Here is a 20,267-nt window from a genome sequence, read left to right as displayed (position 1 = left end):
ATATCTCAGATTATAATGTGTTAGCTATGCAGTACTGTTTATTGCTGCTACCATCATGGCAGACAGATAGCAACACAGTAATGTCTACTTTTTGTGAAAAAGTAATATCTTTGATCTGTGTGAGAATGACAACATCTCCATATTATATTTTCATAACCATACAGTACTGTGGATTTCCTGATTAGATGAATGAGTGCAGACAGTATCTCATCAAAGCCGTTTCAAGTAGGAAAGTATCTGTATATGCTCTGTGAGAGTAGAACAAATGTCACATATTATACCATAACAAAGATTCAGTATTGCAGACTAGAGGCATAGTTTGGGTGGGGCAAAGAGGTCAGCCTCCCCAGGCATAAGGTGTTAGCTTTTTTTTATCCTCAACTTGCAATTGAAGGGGACACCAGAAAGGGGAACTACACAGGGCACTATAATACTGAGCTATGGCTCTGCTGTGAGTTACATGATACATTATGGAGGGGAGACAAATTCTAACATGCCAAAGATTGTTTTGAAAAGGAAAGCAAAATATTGTCTTTCTATCAGTGGGGACAAATTTCCCAGACCATACTGTGGATTGTTAGTAATACCATCAGCATAATAAGAAGACTGCAATGGAGATAATAACAACAACAATAATAATGATGATGATGATGATGATGATGATGATGATGATAATAATAATAAAAACAAACAAAGGTTACCAACAAATCTACGCAGGAATTGTTACAACATGAGAGGCCCTGGTATGGAAAGGGAAATTGCCTTATTGATGTTATGAAAGAGCCTGTAAAGGAATGGATAATTCTGGTGCTTTTTGTAACAGAGTACAATATCCTGACAAATTAAATGGTGCTCATTTAAAAAAATGTTGATGTTTGCTCTTGAAGGATGACTACTTGTGTAATCATTTAGAGAAAGCTGCTCCTAGGGTCTCATATAGCACAGGAAGAAGCATTAGAACATGCTAGTATATAGTTATTTTTATAAACATACTGATATAATTTTAGAACTCTTTGAGTCACAGAGCAATACTTACTCCTTAGGGGGGATGCTCAGGTTATAAGTAATACAGGGAAGTTGTGATAAAATCAGCTGATACTGCTTTTCTATAAAAGAGTATTTGACTGTAATTCTTTTGGAGATGCATTATTCTAAGTCCTTCTGATATAGGACAAGCTATGAGACAATTTAAGCTGAGCTTTCAAGGGCATAATGTAGACATAAAGAATCAAAAATGTGAAAGCTCTATGGTGATTCCCTTTCCAGAATAATATGATGGAAAGTAGGATACACCACACACTTCGCTTTTAGAACAGCCTAGAATGGAATTACTAAAGGTATTATTGCCCTGAAAAATGAATTGCTTGTGAAAGAAAGTATCCATATATTAAAGTTAGTAATTTTAAAATCAAATGAGATCAATAGTGATTTAGAATGGAAAGACCAGCTTAATTGGTTGTTGCTTCTGATTTAATTATTATAATTGTGCTTTTTGTGTGTTTATTTATATTTTTGGTTCTGTGTTGCCACTCCCTGGAAGTTTTTGTGTGGAGGCATTGAGACAATGCTATATTCTAATAAACTATCATATGTCATTTGGCCATTCAGGTTACTTATTGCTAATATTAATGACTTTAGTTGCAACATAGCAAAGCCTCCTTTCAGTGAAAAAAAATACATTTCATCTGTGTATGGGGGATAAATGGCCCAACTTATATTTCAAAAATCTAATCTGCAGTAGTGATAAGACCACTGAGGGTAAACACTAACCCATCAAAGGTTGCTTTCAATAGGACTGAAATACACTTTCTGTCAGTGAGAAAAATCCCCAATATACGTGTGTGTGTGTGTGTGTGTGTGTGTGTGTGTGTGTGTGTGTGTGTGTGTGTGTGTGTGTGTGTGTATAGATATATATATATATATATATATATATATATATATATATATATATATATATATAAAATAAGCAATATGCAGAACCAGAATTGCTGTAAAACAGTTTAGCAAAGACTGAAATTCACCAGCTGTTGCTTTTTGCCACTGCAGAACTGTGCAAGTGTGTGTGCATGTGTGTGTGTCTGTGTGTGTGCATGCGTGTGTGTGTGTGTGTGTGTGTGTGTGTGTGTGTGTGTGTGTGTGTGTGTGTGTGTGTGTGTGTCTGAGTGCATCAGCAAGACAGAGAAAAAAGAGAGAGAGATGGAGAGAGTGTGTGTTTCTGAGAGAGAAGAAGAGACAAAATTTTCATGCTGGTTTGGAAAATTCCACACAGTCAGGAAGCAATTATTCTAGGAGGTGAAGTCTGAATAAACTATTACTGTTATCTGATCATGTTTAATGAACTCCTGATCTGACTTTGTAGTACATGTGTGTATTGGAGGGGGTTGAATCAATCTAATCTGCAATATTTTGGGTAGAGTATCATTCACTTTACCACTGTCAAATATCAGTGATGTACAAGTTTAGAAAGTGATTTTTCATGAAGAAAGGCGGTCTATAAATGCAACTTGTCCTGGTTTGTCAGGGGAAATGCATGTGTGTATATGTATGCATATCAGCATATGTGAAAGAAAGTGAAATATATTACAGTGTGCCAGACGTGAAAGTAAATGTCTGTGTTAACTAATGCTGCCACATGGATGCCTCAGAAAACATGACACACACATACAAAGCTGGTTGTTTATTATTACTTTAGTCGTAAGTGCTAAACCTCATTCCTGTCACATGACTCACATCTCATATTACATGTATAATGCATCACGTATCAAATATGTGGCATTCTCTCTAAGGACCACTTATTAAGTTGGTCACTGCCCCTTCTCTTGACTAATATATTACACTGTACATGTCAGTTACTTAGTCTCCCAAGCTTACTGATTTTTGCATTCAGTAAATGAAAGAAAAACTGTTCTACTTTGTGCCTTCTTGTTAATTGCTCTGTACCAGCTATAAACTTATTGCTTTCTGTAATAATTGACCTAGGGTGGAAGGGTCACTGTAGTTGAATGTATTGTTAAAACTCCCCTCACTTTGGTCTCCACTTCCACTCAGTCACCATCTTCCTTCACAGTGCAGGTATGTGTTATGTGCTATTACATTTATACTTTTTCTACGACTATGTGAATCAATGAAAATACCTTGGCAGTCTGCTGTACTTGTATTGATACAATTCAGATAAGCTTTATGTATATTAAGCCTGTTCCTTTTAACAAGTATGTACTGTATGTAATGTCAGTTGTTGGTGTTTTGCTATATATAGCACTCTTTTGATATATGGTTAATCCAACGAATGTTTACTAAGTGATGGTTTTATATTGTGCTTATCAGTGTAGTGCTATGTTATGATAATTTGCTGTATACATCTGCGTGCACTGAAGTACTGTGATTGCATGTATTTCCTTTTAAACATATATTTATTTTTTGAATATATGTTTACTGTTATTTTTGTATTTGTTGGTTCTTGGCAATTTAAGGGATTTGAAGGTTACTCTGTTATATTATGCTTCAGCAATGTTTGTTATTAGTTAGGATTTAGCTATTTTAAAAAATGTTTTTGGGCTATGGCTACATCTCAACACATCATTAATATTTATGACTTCTGTTTGCTTATTGGCTGACAATTTCTATTTAATGTTTGATGGATGGGACTCTGTTGTTTTGTCCTATACTGAAGAAGGCAACATTTGCCGAAACCGGTCTGTATACAATAAAGGATTATTATTTACCTCCATGTCTGCTCTTGCTGGTCTACTTGGTTGTTTTGTGGCATATGGTTTGGACCGTGCATCTCCCCCGTGCATATAACTTGGTTGGTTTGGTACTGTGATTCTCTATCAGTATACCTCCTACTAAACCTGCTTTGTCTTTATATTCATACATTTTTTCCATCTCTCTACTCTTACAGTAACCCATATAACAAACAACAAATTGTAAAGACTTCTCACATTCTTTACCAGAGGGAGGTTGGCATAATGGTTATGATATTTGCCTTACAGGCACAAGGTGCAGGGTTTGAATTTTCACATGAGTGAATTAGCTACGCTTCAAATGGTCCACAAGGGCAGTTAGCCTATCTGATTTAAAACTGTATAGCTCATCAGATGAGGGACTGAAAGCACATCTGCACGTGGTCAAAACTTTTTCAGATGATATAAGAATATCATTTGGTCTTGATAAATGTGCAAAAGCAACCTTTAAAGCAGGAAAGCTGTGGCATCAAGAAAACATCAGTTTGGGACAGGAATGTTATATAAAAGAACCTGAGCAAGAGGGAATGTATAAATATTTGGGAAATGATGAAGGATCAACAATAAAACATGAACAAATGTGAATAAAGCTTCATAAGGAGTATTTTAGAAGACTTAAATTAATACTGAAAACAGCGATGACATCTAGGAACAAAGTCCAAGCTATAAACCAATTTGCTCTTCTTGTCCTAACTTACAGTTTTGGAGTGATTGACTAGCCCCAAAAGGTGTTAGATAGGTTGGACAGTAAAACAAGAAGGATGCTTCATGCTCATCAAATGGTTTATAAAAATTAGTGCATTCCCCCTTTCTGAAGGACATACGGGCCTCCTTGAAATTGATTACATGTATAGAGCTGCATTCATGGGCTGTATACATTTTTGCTGACCTCACAAGACCCAAATATAATGAATGTTTTGAAACATGAGGAGAATAATGACTTCCCTGCTTAGTTTAGCAGAAGGATAGATGCGTCAAGAGGGAATGTAAATCAAACCACACTTAGATATAAATCAGGCAGCAACTGAATATACCAAAAAAAACAAAAGAAAGAATATAAGGTGAAGGATCAGATGAGAAGGCAAGAAATGTGGCAAATGCATAAATATAGTTGCAAATATAGAAAACTCTTGGAACAACCTCATGTTGATAGGATGGAATGCAGGAATGATTAAGGAGATGTGAATTTAAACCAAAAAACAAACGGTTAAAATTGGCAGCCCAAGATAGTAGATTACATGCATGTTGGTTTACAGAGTCCATTGAACATGTAGGAGAAACAGATAAATGTAGGTTTGTAAAATAAAATTGGAAACAGCTGCACATCTTGTTGCTGGTTGTGATATACTAATTTCAGAAGGACTGTATACTGAAAGGCATAATAATGTGGCAAGACTATTGTACTGTAGATTGTAGAAACATTGTAACATTGAAGTAGCTGAAAAACACTGGAAACATGAGCCACAAAGCATCATAGAAAATGATGACGTTTTTATAACATGGGTCATCCAATACCAGCAGTTCAAAAATAGAGTTGAGAAAACCAGATATAGTAATCCACTGATCAATGAAATTGCTACATCCATTGACTACAGTACCTTATGTACAGAGAGACACAAAGTCATAAAATATCAGGATTTGCAGGCAGAGATGAGGTCAATGTGGAAGAAGGATACCCAGACAATTCCAATGGTAGTAGGAGCAACGGGTCTAATAAAAAGAATTTACAATCATACTTAGATATGTTACTGAGTCATGTAACTCCGTACAAATTGCAGAAGGAGTCGTTACTGGGCACATTGCGGGTGCTGTGAAGAGCACTTTTAGCTAACATCAAAGACTGAAACAATACTAATTTCATAAACTTTAATAATACTTTGACTTAGGAATGGGGTCCATTCCTGTTATGGTATTAGAAACCGAAAAGACTTGGAGAAATTAAAAAAGATACCCCATGTTCTCTTGCTATGACTCCCTGGTGTACTTCCACCAGCTCTATTAACAAGTATTAACTTTATTGCCTCAACATAATATTACAGTTTAGTAGAGTTTTTCTCTTTTATTTCCTTTCAGAACCTGTATTCACTACATCCAATCCTGATCCTGATAATGTAAGAGCAACAAGGCCCAACCACTGAAAGTCTTCACTGAGGGCATTGTCATTGAGTAATATGAGCTTGTTTAATATGTGGAGCCTTGATATGTATTAGCTTTAACTAGTCAAACATGTGCCTGCCCTGTACTGGAAAGTGAGTGTGACATTCCGCCCAAAGGAGTAGTCCTTGCACTGTAAAAAAACACTTACTAAGTTGTCCACAGTCCCTTCTATTGACCAAAATATTACACTGTATATACCAGTTACTTAATCTCCCAAGCTTCCTATTTTCTGCATTCAGTAAATGAAAGAAAAAATGTTCTACTTTAAGCCTTTTTGTTAATTGCTTTGTACTGGCGATAAACTGATTGCTGTCTGTAATAATTGACCTGAGGGTGGAAAGCCTGCTATTCTCAGCTTTGCTTTGCTCCCTTCCATTACCCACAATTCCCATCTACCCCTCTTACTCTACCATTATACTTCCCATATACACATTTCACGTGTGACACCCATTCCCTACCGCAACCCAAATAACTTTATTGCTATCATACAAACCACTCCTGTTTGTATTTTCCTATTTCTCAACTTCCGTCTAACATTTCATATCATTCCCAACAATCTTTTTCTTTCCCATTTTGGTTTTCACTATATCCATTCATATTCAGACCCCTGTTCAACAGTACCTATCTATTATTTTGCTTTTCATCTTCAACTTTCCCCAAATAAACTTCCAAACCCCTCTATTTCACATTTCAAAAACATAAGAGAAGATACCAGGACAGTCTAACTAACTAACCTTCATAGAAAATTCTTCCCTCCTTCCTATCTACCTTCTACCAGCTTTCAAACTCCACCACCACTTAAATATTGCACAGCCTTGCAAGATCTTACTTCCTTCTTGATTCCCACTACCTGCCATCAATAAAATACTGATCCTATTAATTATGCGACTCCTCTGTTGGTGCAGTGGTAGTGTTGTTGCCTCACAGCAAGAGGTTCTTCGGTTCAATTCTCGGCTGGGGTTCCTTCTGTGTGGAGTCTGCATGTCCGTGCTGTATTTGTGTTGGTTTCCTCCAGGTGCTCCAGTTTCCTCCCACTTTATAAAGACACGTATCTGGAGCATTTCTCCCTGGGCCGCTGCCAAAAATTGGCTTTGTTCCAAGTCGGATATTCCCGGTTAATAAATAAAATTATCCTCTGTTTTTATCCTACTTCTGAGCCATCTCTCATCAGATCGTGACTCAATAATAAATCGGCATCTCTCCAGCTCTTTCACAACCACCTATCCATACTTACTTCCTCCCTAAACTCTCCACACATCACACCAAACCTATTTAACGATGCTGCTCATCTTTACTTCAAATATATAAACTGATTAACTCCATTTCAACTCAAATCAAAATAAAATTAAGAGGAAAAATACTCTAAAAAAAAACAAGAATCAATAACACTGCGATAAACTAAAATCCTTCTAGGAGGAGACATTCACCCTAATCCTGGTCCCACACATCATAACTAACATCAAGACAATTCTCTTCCACACACTACCCTATCCCTACAACAACCAAAGCCCAACCCCCATAATCTAACTTTTGACGCAATAAATATTAAAAGCATAAGAAATAAAATTACTGAACCTCATGCCTGTAGTACTCATCACAAGCCTTATATTTTCACTATAACTGAAATTTGGCTTAACTCCAGCATAAACAACACTGAAATTACACCCTCAATGTCTATTGGAGTATTATAATATCATACATAATGAGAATATCAACTGGAAAGGTGGTAGTTTTGCTTTAATATTTCCTGACAACTACCACATTTCATCTACAACAAATCAATACCAAAATTTAATTCAGCAGAACTTCTTATTGCTTTCCTGAAAATAAACAAATATAAACGAATATGTATTACTGTCCTTTACATCCTTCTAGTGAAAAAAAATAGCTACATTGCTAGATATCCGACACTGGGTATCCTTAAAAATTTGACAAGAAAAAATACTCCTAGGTGATGTTAATATCAATTGGTTGGACATAACCTCTAACTCCCCTACATCTGGCATGAACTTATATGGTATCACACAAGTAAGGAAGCACCACACACATTATAACAAGACATCAAATTCCATATTAAACTGGGTCCTAGTAACAAATTCAGTGCCATATGTACAATGTCAAACTCTCTCAGCGACCATTTTCCAATCTATACAACCGAACACTTCACACATCCATTTAAACAGCATGTTTATAAAACTACATGCTACATATCATCTATTAACTAGAACAGCCAAAAAATCCTCTCTTTAGATGATACTATAAAGAAATTCAATACAACTTTCCTAAATACCCTAAATAGCATTGCACCTCCTAGAAGGAAGAGGCTAAAAACACATAATGCAATGTGGTTATCCAAAAAGAGTAGAATGGTAATGCAGGATAGAGGAAAAATGTGGAAAGAATAGCAATACCACACTATTGTCCTGTATAAAGTGTACTCTCACACTATGAAAGTCAGACCTTTGTGGTGGCACTTGTATTAATTACTGTGTCCTCTAGACTGCATAGCTAGATATGATCATATCAGTGTGGTATTGCTATTCTTTCCACATTTTTCCTCTATCCTGCATTACCATCTAGGAGGTGCAAGGCTATTTAGGGTATTTAGGAAAGTTGTATTGAATTTATTTACAGTATCATCTAAAGAGATGATTTTTGGGCTGTTCTAGTTAATAGATGATATGTAGTAATGAATATTTCTGGTTAAACTTGGACAGGTTGTGTGTTGTTTTATAAACATGCTGTTTAAATGGATGTGTGAAGTGTCTGGTTGTATAGATTGGGAAATGGTCGCTGAGAGAGTTTGACATTGTACATATGACAGTGAATTTGTTACTAGGATCCAGTTTAATAAGGAATTTGATGTCTTGTTATAATGTGTGTGGTGCTTACTTACTTGTGTGATACCACATAAGTTAATGCCAGATGTAGGGGAGTTAGAGGTTATGTCCAACCAATTGATATTAACATCGCCTAGGAGTATTTTTTTCTTGTCAAATTGTTAAGGATATCCAGTGTAGGATATCTACCAATGCAGGTATTTTTTTCACCAGAAGGATGTAAAGGACAGTAATACAGGTCTATATTAGATCATCGAAATGGCAGAATTTCGAATGATCTAATATCAAACCCAATATCGCGAACACTGAAAACAGCGAAGCTGCACAAAACCGAATTCTTTCCTAGGGAAAGAAATTGGTTAGCCGTTGTTGTGGCTTCACTGTTTTCAGCGATACAGTGGAAAGTTACGGGTTGGGTTAAGGTAAGTGTGTGATTGTGTGAATGTTTGGTTTAGGGCATGGGTTGGGTGAGTTAAGGTTAGGGCACGGGTCAGGTAAATGTGTGATTGTGACAGAATTTGGGGTTAGGGGTGGGTTAAGTGAGTTAGGGTTAGTGCATGGGTGAGGTGAGTGTGCGATAGTGAGAATTTGGGGTTGGGGCGGATTAAGTGAGTTAGGGTTAGGGTGCGGTTGAGGTGAGTGTGCGATAGGGAGAATTTGGGGTAAGCGGCAGGTTAAGTGAATTAGGGTTTGGGCACGGGTGAAGTAAGTGTGCGATAGTGATGGACCTTAGGATTAGGGTCTGGGTTAAGGTAAGTGGATAGATATTAGTGTATATGCAGTGTAGTGTACGGTTAGATGTAACTTTTAAATGTATGCATGTGGATTGTTGATTTTTAGTGTGCTTGTGGTGTGTGTGTATTACTCAGAACAGCAATTTTTTTCCCTGTGAAAAAATTCACTGTTTTGAGGTTTCGATATTGTTAAGGTTCGGGTTTTGCAGTTCATCGTTACGGCATTCGATAATGTGCCATTTCGATGATCTAATATAGACCCCAGTAATACATACTTGTTTATATTTGCTTATTTTCAGGAAAGCAATAAGTTATGCTGAATTAAATGTTGGTATTGGTTTGTGGTAGATGAAATGGGGTAGCTGTCAGGAAATATTAAAGCAAAACTACCATCTTTTCAGTTGATATGCTCATTATGTATGATATTATAATACTCCAATATACATTGAGGGTGTAATTTCAGTGTTGTTTATGCTGGAGTTAAGTAAAATTTCAGTTATAGTGAAAATATAATGCTTGTGATCAGTACTACAGGCATGAGGTTCAGTAATTTTATTTCTTATGCTTTTAATATTTATTGTGGCAAAAGTTAGATTATGGGGGTTGGGCTTAGGTTGTTGTAGGATAGGGTAGTGTGTGGAAGAGAATTATCTTGATGTTGGTTATGATGTGTGGTGCCAGGATTTGGGTGAATGTCTCCTCCTAGGAGGATTTTAGTATATTGCAGTGTTATTGATTCTTGTTTTTTTTTTCCTGTGTGCATGTTTTTCCTGTGCGCATGTGAATAATACACTTGTTTGTAGACTGTGTCAGTTAATAGGTAAAGAGTTCAAATACAGCAGTTAAACTCTCCTGATTGTATGTGTTAAATTCAAATCAATGCGTGAGTATTTTAAACCCCTTGGTATTGACCACATTTAAAATTGCACATAGCTGTAGAAATAATTTTTGCACACAATCTCCTTTGCATGACACATCTTATGTCATTCTTTCAAAGATGCAATGTGGCTCATATGCAATTAGACTTCTGCTGTGGCACATGCGTATAATACACTTGTTTGTATACTGTGCCATTACACTGGTAATAAGTTCAAATACAGGAACAACTGGCATTTGTGAGCATGTGTTTCTTCTTCTTACTGTGCAGAACAGGCTCAAATACATATATGATGTATACCTATGCAGTGTGCTTGCGCTGTGCAATCACTTTTTAGCAGAAACATGAAGGTAATATACAATGGTGATGTCATACATTGAAATGTGCAGTGTCACAGTTGTCAAATAAATCTGTGGTTGTGCTTTTGTTTCAAAAAAACTTCCATTAGCCTTTGATGTTAGCTATATATTTCAAATCCTAACATCACTGCTTACAGTCAGTGTTCATAACAGTATTGTCACCCACATGTACTATGTTCATGTGTAGATGTTGTTTCCTGTTACAAGAGTTCACTCTACATGTCCTTTGTAAAGGCTATATTGAAGACTGATGCTGTCATCTGAATAGATTGTCATTCCATCACAGTTGTAGTCAGACACCTCCTCAAGATGAGGACACGAGATGATATAATGTATGTTGTTGCCCAAGTATGGCATGTGTTCCAATACAGGATTATATCCACATTGCATATAATTGTTGTTCTACCATCACAGTGACAATAGTAGGGGGTCACAGGTGTGTTTGAAAATAGGCAGTGCTGTCTCACATACTGCAGGAGGGCAGCCATGGTGGTCCAGCTGTTAGCGTTGCTGCCTCACAGCAAGAGGTTCTTCAGTTCGATCCTCGTCTGGGTGCCTGCTGTGCAGAGTCTGCATGTCCTCCCTGTGGTCGCATGGGTTTCCTCTGAGTGCTCCGGTTTCCTCCCAAAGACATGCTGTAGGTGGATTGGATACTCTAAATTGGCCCTAGGAGTGAGTGTGTGTGTCTGGCAGAGGCCTCCCCCATTAATTTTAGCAGATAAAATTTATGGGCAGATAAAGTACAACTGATTGAATGAATTCACATAGGTGGAGTAGAACAACTGTGATAACAATTCCACTGTGGCGAATGTGATTAATAGCCATATTGTTATTTGGAGGAGTTGTACAACTTGATTTTCAGTTCTAGCATAGGTATTCATTTTGTGTGATTGTACTGACAGCACAGAAAAAACATTTCATCAAGTCAGTCTTGTCCCTTGATATGTTGCATAGACACGTGAACATAGCTATGGATTTCCTGAAAGTATGCATTTCTTCTGCCAGTGTAATGATGAGAGTGCTACCTTGGCACATGCATTGAGGACTATGGTGTTCACGAGTGTGCTGCAGTTCTTGGGTGGTATGTGTACAGACATACAGTGAAGCATTCCTTGACCATGGAACATTGATGTAGGACTGATCACAATTCTGTACACAGGAGCATCCTCATGTAATTGTCATGAGTCTGACATGCTGATATGACATTCATTCTCAGGGATCCTTTCTTAATTCACACATTCATTTCATTTGTTTGCCACAATAAAAGTTGCTATCTCTTGTGGCAGAGGCTGGCAGTACACAGCTCTGGGAAATACAGCATGCACAGTTAGCACACAGGTCAGTGTTGACATTGATGGGATGGGTTTGATTCTTGCAAATGGGGATTTTAGTCTCTGATCTATTCCTACTTTCCAACATATTATATTGACAAAATGCACACTGTGGAATTATCCCATAATGTATGTACTGTCTTTGAGAACTGTCATCTCAACTCAGAATGTCATTGACATTCACATGTCATGTAATTCCCATCTATTATGATGTGGATTTGTGTAACTGTCACATCCTGTAATATCACATTTGCTTTTATTTACCTACATTTGCTCAGGAGATGTGACCACCATTAATTACTCTAACATAAGCATTGCAAAATGTTATTTCAAATCTGTCTTTGTGACATAAGCACCTTCACATCGATTATTGTACTAGAATTTGACATTTACCCTCCCCTCTTACATTTTCCTGTATACATCTCTTTGATTTCTGTGCATATTGCCCTCAGTTCACTTTTTGTGTCTGGTAACCCATGTATTGCAGTTGCCTTTGCCATTTCCACTCACCTCTTATTACTGTATTCATACATTACATTTACATGCACAGTACACTTGGTACACTTTCCATGCCTGTGTACAGCATGCATTATTTCTCTTATGTAGCTCTTTGCGCTGTCCGCATGAGCACGCTTATCAGGTTGCCCAAAGACAAACCTGTTTGTTTACTGTGCATGCTCATGCTGCTCAGCATGGTTTCCTGGCCACCAACACTGTTGCCGGCCATGGAAACATACTTGTATTCATGTTAGTCTGATGAGCAGCATGCATATGCAATTAGCGCTGCTGCTCATCTCGCTAACACATAAATATTGTGTAGGCTTTGCATGAAGTCTACATAATTGTTAATGAATCCCAGGGATTGTTTTGTGGCATCTCATGAAGGAACCAAAGACACAACCCATGTTTTCACTTTTATAAGCATTACTTCATCATCATCATAGTTTCACAGAATATATATTGTAGTTCGTCTTCCTTACCACTGGATAGCTAAAACGGTTAATTTGTTTTGGATCACAAGACGCATGTACATTCTTGATTTTTTTTTCTCATGGGAAAAAAATGGAGTACCTATAAAATCATAAATACGTTATACAGTATAACTACAGAATTACAACTATCATTTAGTTGTCCATAAAGAGTAAGAAATGTTCAGATAACAAAAAACTATTAGGGAGAACTACAAATTCATTTTCAAACTTATAACATACAGTTGTGCCACTAGTTTTGCATCTAAAAGTACAACCTAAGTACAGTTTATAAATGAATACTAAGCATATAGTCCCAAACATTTTAGACAATATCAAACTGTTTTAGTGATATGACTGTTGACAGGAACCAATTTTAGGCCTCTCTGGCCATTACAGTATGCCAGACTACCAGGTTTGTCAGTAAATGCCATGGTGTGCGCACATATGTTTGTAGTGAGTCACTAATACATGCAACTGACTGTGATTTTCTGCATGATGTATGAAGCATGATTCTTTGTGATGGATATGCATATACGCTGTTTGTACTGGATCTATTTTCGGCTATCAAAAAAACATATCCTCAAATGACTAAATATTGTACATAAAGCATCTAAACAGTAAACTACCAAACATGGCTTATAACCAAAATAAATTCACTGAATGGCCACAGTTGGCCAACAACCAGGAAGTACCATGATACATAAGGCAAGTGAAGGAAACCTTTTAAATTTGCCCTATTGCCCACTGTAGTGCAATTTTGGAGTTGGTATATATAGTTAGGGGGGGTGTTGGAGGATGTGTGGGGTGAAGCTCCCTACTTTGGTTGGTTGTTTTTGTAATGTTGGCCAACTATGGCCACTCGATTAATTTATTTTCGAAGTAAGACATGTTCAGTAGTTTACTGTTTAGATGTTTTATGTACAATATTTAGCCATTCAGTAATATATTTTTTCAATAGCCAACATAGAACCGATTGTACAACATGCAGAAATAATGTTTTTGTCTATATACACATGGTTAGATATAGCTAACAACAGGCATGCTATAAGATACTCTTCACCTTGTGTGTCAGGCTAATAATGCTTATAATTAATGTTTCAAGAATTATTATAGCATATATGGAAGCAGGTAGACCAGCTTCTTCTGTTATTTGTGCATCCAAAAATGTACTGAAAACTGCAATATGACTATGAGTTTTTATGCATGAATCATTACTTTACGATTTGCATGCTTTTGGTTACATTCAACATAAATGTTTGTACAAGGAGACTCATCCTGTTCCCCCCACCAAAAAATCAATTTCAGAGGTAATAAACTTATTGTTTGAAGGATTTCAAGCCTGCATAAGCTAGCTGTTGGATAAAGTAGTGTATTTTTTACACTCTAGAAAGCACTTATTTTCTCATTAATGTGAGTAGATTTCCCTTCTAGCTCACTGGGAGATAGCTTGGTCTGTCTAAGTTGAGGACACACCTGAGATTTCTGCATGTAGTTTTATTGCCTGGACAGCTTATTAATCAGCTTATCTTGTTTCTAGTGTCTTTATAATTCTGCACAATTGTGTGGCTCTTGGCTCATTTATACAAAGTGAAGTACTTTTATTGACTCACACTTTTATGAGCTGCTTAACGTACACTGTTGTATCTTAAGTTTGTTTGTGGTAGAACTTCACACCAGACACTCTCTTACTGTGCTTTTACATTAGGAGAACTGAGATTATTCATCTTTGCATTTTTTTTACATACTGTGACTGGGGTCTATATCATATCATCAAAAACGCATAACTTTAAATGGCCAAAACATCAAATGCACCGTTCATCTAAACTGTTCATGTGGGGGGAGCACCACCCACTAATTATATATACCAACTCCAAGATCGCACTACAGTGAGGAAAGGGCAAATTTACTGATCCTCACTGTACCGCAATCCCACAAGTACAGTTTCGATGTTTTGGTCGTTCAAAGTTATGCATTTTCGATGTTGTGATAGGAACCCCTGTGACTGTACTTAAGCAGTTTAAAAAACTGTACTGTTTGTTCCTGCTTTGCACTGTATTTTACTACTGCATTTTTTGCACTTTGTATTTCACATCGACTGCTGCTTTTACTTAATAAGAAAAGATCTGTTTCTGATGTTTCATTCTGTTGCTATTATTAATTCAAAAAACTGTGCTGCTTTATTCATTGTTGCTTATTTAATTAAAAAAAATATCCTGCTTTTTTCTGTTGTTCCGTTGCACTTCTGTTGGCTGTACTATAGAGTGGATTCAGACCATATGAATTCAGTTCTGTCTGTAGACTCTTCTTCTTCTTCTTGTAGACTGAGCACTAAAAATCAGGACATCTATATTTTGGAGAAGCCCCCCTGTACCCTTGTGGCAGGAGCGTACAGTAGGACTATCTAATTGAAGGTTAATGGTTCAGGGCTCAGTATGAGCTATTTCATTCGTGCAGGGCTCAGTTTGAGCTTTTTCATTAATTTCTTTGTATTAGCTGCTTTCCTCTTGATTGCTCGTAGCACAACATTGCATACCACCATGCGGGGTGGGGTAACTCTTGAAGGTTATAGATGCAAAAGCGCCAATAGAATTATTTTCCCTTAGAGGTTGTTGCTATCCAGCAGAGCAGTTCTTGAATAGCTCTCAGTTTCAGTGAACCACTCAGTAGAGATTTTACATCTTATTTATCAACATCAGTCCCTATTGATCCCCTCTTTTTATAGCCATCCTGCTGTACACCTCATAGGTTTGTCACCCAAAATATGTCTTTGCCTGATACCCCCATCTTTTTCTCCTTATCTGCTGAGATACCAGGTTCAAACCTTGCATTATGGACTGTCAGTTTCCCTCTGTTTCACCTGTCAGCCTGGTGGACATTTATTTACTTATTTATTTATTTACATTTGTTTACTGGGAAATTCCAACTGGACACAGGTCCTTTTTCAGTGGCGGCCTGGTGAGAAAAGCTTCACAGAACAATAAATGAGCAGCAGAGTACATGAAGAACAATTGAATATACATACAATAGCAAATAATACATACTGCAGCAAACATTAGCTATACATACAATATGAAACATAATAATGAACAGATATACCAATATCTAGCTAGAGGCTAGGAATAAAGGTAGGATGTATATACAGATAGTACTAAGCTCAAACGGATACTGTTCTAAACTCATATACTTAAATCTTATACACAAATATTGCACTAAACTCAAGTAGATGTAAAGCAGAAGCTCCACATGACGGTGGAACAAGCTAGAAGGGCTAATGGGATGGAAGAGGAAGACAGAGGAGTAAGAGAGGAGACTGAGTGAGTAGTATATGCGGTAGTGAGAGGAAGCTAGGTGTAAGTCAGTTGGAAATGTATTTGGAGTTGAGATGAAGTGAGGTAGTTAAGCATGTGGCGGTGCAGTGGCTAACGTTGTTACCTCACAGCAAGAGGTTCTCTGGTTCGAATCTCGGCTGGGGTGCCTTCTGTGAGGTGTTTGCATGTTCTCCCTGCATTCGCATGGGTTTCCTCCAGGTACTCCAGTTTCCTCCCACAATCCAAAAACATGCATCTGGAGCATTTCTCCCCGGGCCTCCGCTGAAAATAGGCTATGTCCTAGTTGGAATTTCCTGGTCAACAAATGTTAAATAAAAAAAAATAAATAAATAGATAAATGTTATAACAGGTCTGAGAGATTGAGTAAGGAGGGAAGGGAAGGGAAGGGTAAAAGATGAGCCAGAGTCTGCAGATGAAGGAACACAATGATGAGGCAGGGTGGCTAGGGGAGGGGAGAGGAAGGGGAGGTAAAAGGAGGGTTACTAGTCAGGATTGGTGCAGGAGCATAACCAGAGACTTTTTAAGTGAGTTTTTAGTGCAGTCTTGAAGTGATTGAATGAAGGTAGTATGGTTATGGGGGGGGGGGGTGTATTGTTCCATAATCTGGATATGATGCAGGAGAATAGTGCTTCTCCCGCTGAGTTCTTGGGCTTGGTCACTAGAAGTATATTTTTTCTGCTGGAATGAAGTGGAAAAGTGTAGCAGTAGGGCTGGATTAGGTTTTGAAGGGATTGGAACTTTAATAGGATGGTTTACTAACTTGTGGGTGAGAGAATTGTTTGTTTCTGTACATTGCACCTAGTTTTTCGTGAACCTTTTTTATAGTAAGAGAAATGTGAGTGTCATATCTGAGATTGTTGTCAATCTCAACACCAAGTAGTTTGGTGTGTTCTGTTGGGGAAATGACGGTATTGTCTTTTGCTAGAATATTAAAGTGAGGGATAATCAGGCTAGATTTAGTGGGTTGGAAGATAAGGAGTTTAGTCTTGCTCGGGTTGAGTAATAACTGGGCATTAGATGAAAAGGCTTCCTGTGTGATTTTGTGAAGTTCAGGTATAGTTGGAGCTGAGAAATGAGGGTGGAATCATCTGCATACTGTATAAGAGAAGCATGCTTTGTGGCTGTGAATAGATCATTGGTGAAGAGTGAGAATAGTAGGGGACCAATGATGGAGCCTCGGGGAACACTGAGTGTTGCAGGAAGTCGAGGAGATAGGTCATTATGCCAGACAACTGATTGTTGGCAACCAGTTAGATAGCTGTGAAATCAATCAGTAGCTGATTGGGAAAAGGATAGGTTTGTGAGAACAGAGATTAGTAGTTTGTGTGAAACCCTGTTAAAAGCCTTGGATAGATCCAGAAATATAGCAGAGGAGAACAGACCATTATTTTTATGATGAAGGATAGCATTAGTGAAAGAGAGCAAAGTGGTAGTACTGTGGTATGGCCTGAAGCCATGCTGGCTACTGGAAATGAGGTTATTAGCTAAGAGGTTGCCTAAGACTTGAGAATGGATGCATTTCTCAAGTATCTTGGAAAGTGGAGAAAGGATGGCTATGGGGCAGTAATTGGAAAGTTCAGTGGAGGAGCCGTCTTTATGAAAGGGAATGATGTGGAACATGTTTTTTTTTTGAGGCAGTGTAGCAATTCCCTCATGTACACTGACAGCCCCTTACTCCTAAATCACTCAAGTACAATTTGCAAGAGATGCTCCTGTACTAAGAATGTCAAATCACTACTCTCTCATGCCCAGAACTGCAACACTAAACAGATTATCAGCTCACACACTACTACTCCTATTCATAATATGCACCCAACACATAAACCTTCATATGCAGAAGTACTCTCCAGAAACCTATCTAAACACCAAAGACTTCCAAAACACAAACATGCTACTCCTAACACAACACCCAAAGCACCCAATACACATAAAAATACTAGCACCTGTGTCTCACCAAATAAGCCCTTAGGGTAATGCACAACTATTTCAAATGTTTTAATTATAGGTGGCTCTATAGTGAATGTGATGCCCCACCACTGGCCTCATTAATCAAGGAACCTCAGTCCTCACCACTAGCATCAGTGGGGGATGTACATTGGGAGGATGATTAGCAAAGGCATCACCTCAAGAGCAAAAGAGGTTATAACTCCCCTGTAATTGTCCCTCATCAGGCCTATAATTGAATATAATGCTCCCTTTGGAAAGTACTATACCAGACACCTGCAGCAACTTGAGAGACCACAGAGATTTCTAACTAAGAAAATTCAGTCTCCAGCACATGTCTTATGAGGACAGACTGAAGTCACTGTCACCATACGCAGTAGAGTATAGACTACTTAGAGATGAGTTATTTCTTGTTTACAGGGCTATCTCTGACCCAAATCTAATGGAAATGCTGCACATCCATAAGTCAAATGGGACTAGAGTCACCTGTTCCAGGAACCTCAATCTAGCCTGTGACATAAACGGGACCTGCTGGAGAGACAGATACATCTCTCAGAGGTTGCCTCTCCTCTGAAATAGGCTTCCAAACCATATCAAACAGAGCACTTCCATGACCCTGATTAACTGCATCCTGGATGATTGGATGGGAAACCATAAATTTCTGCCAGTGCCAGGGATTGCCCCAGCTTCTCTCCTGGACATAGATATTCCTTGCTAGAAAAACCTTGGGCATAGACGATATCACTCATCTAGTATTATACTGGGATTTAATGGCTAGGCTTGTAAAGACCCTCAGGTGAATAGCCTAGTAACATCCTATGTAAACACCTACTCCATCAACAGAGCAGGTGGTGCTGTAACACCATTCAGCCATTTTCTTTCAAGCGGTTTAGCCCATACTGTGGTGATTTGTGTTTGTGTGTATGTACTGTCTATTACTCTACATCATTTACAGTAATCTGTACACTTTTGTGTTCTTTATTGCTTCTGAAGATGGCAGGCAATTGTAACCTACTGGAAACACACAGTAGCCCAGCTATGTACACACACACACTTATGCACCATATGCACATATGAACAGTAACATGCTTTCCATGTATAAGGCCATAGACATTGGCATATCCTACTCATCACTATTGTGAACCTAGATGATGTGTACATACGCCAGTGTGCGACTGTCCTTCTGTAATGGCACAATGTGGTTACATCTACATAATGTAATACATTATCTGGAAATCTAAGTCTCTTTGCCACTCAGGTTTTAAGGTTATCTGAGTATATTTTCACTGTTAATCAAATAGAGCATAAAATAAGTGAGCTTTTTCTCTGTAAAATTATAAAAAATATAGATTTTATAACCTTAACAGGAGACATATTTATAAGTAGACTCTTCACTAGATTTTATAGCAATCAAAAATACATGTTTTTGAAATTCAGAATCTGCCTTGGGTATAAGAAGTTACGAGTAATTCATACAGTTGCACAGAGCCTCGGGATAAGAAGTAAAATGTCTTTCATGAATACCTAGTAGCTTGGCAGGAGCTTTCTAGATAAATTCATTAGGGTGAGAAGAAATACTTCCCAGGATTTAGATTTTGTGTCAGTTATTCAACTTTAAATGCTCTGAAAGGAAAGCTGATTCTGAGATTTGATACTGTGCACCAAATATTTGAATAATGTTATACCCTAATTCGCAATTAACTTTACATATATGTAAATTAAATAAAGACATTGTGTTGATTTAATTTATGATTAGTTTTGTGAATGTGTACTTTGGAAATAATTGAAAATGATATGTGAAATTTGCATCTATGAAACATATTACTGAAGCCTTACAACTTTTTAACGCTACTTACATTCAATTCATTGTGATAAATCTATGTTTAAAGATTTGAGGGGTTATTTTTCTCTTTAAATTTTGTAAATATAATTTGCCTCAGGGACTGTAACTATTATAAAAGGTTGTGTTTCACAGAGAAGTG

The sequence above is a fragment of the Protopterus annectens genome, chromosome 17.part0 (genome assembly GCF_019279795.1).
Source record: "Protopterus annectens isolate FY-2018-M chromosome 17.part0, PAN1.0, whole genome shotgun sequence".
Taxonomy (NCBI): Eukaryota; Metazoa; Chordata; order Ceratodontiformes; family Protopteridae; genus Protopterus; species Protopterus annectens.
The sequence above is the reverse complement of the archived record's forward strand: the minus strand, read 5'-3'. Positions refer to the sequence as shown.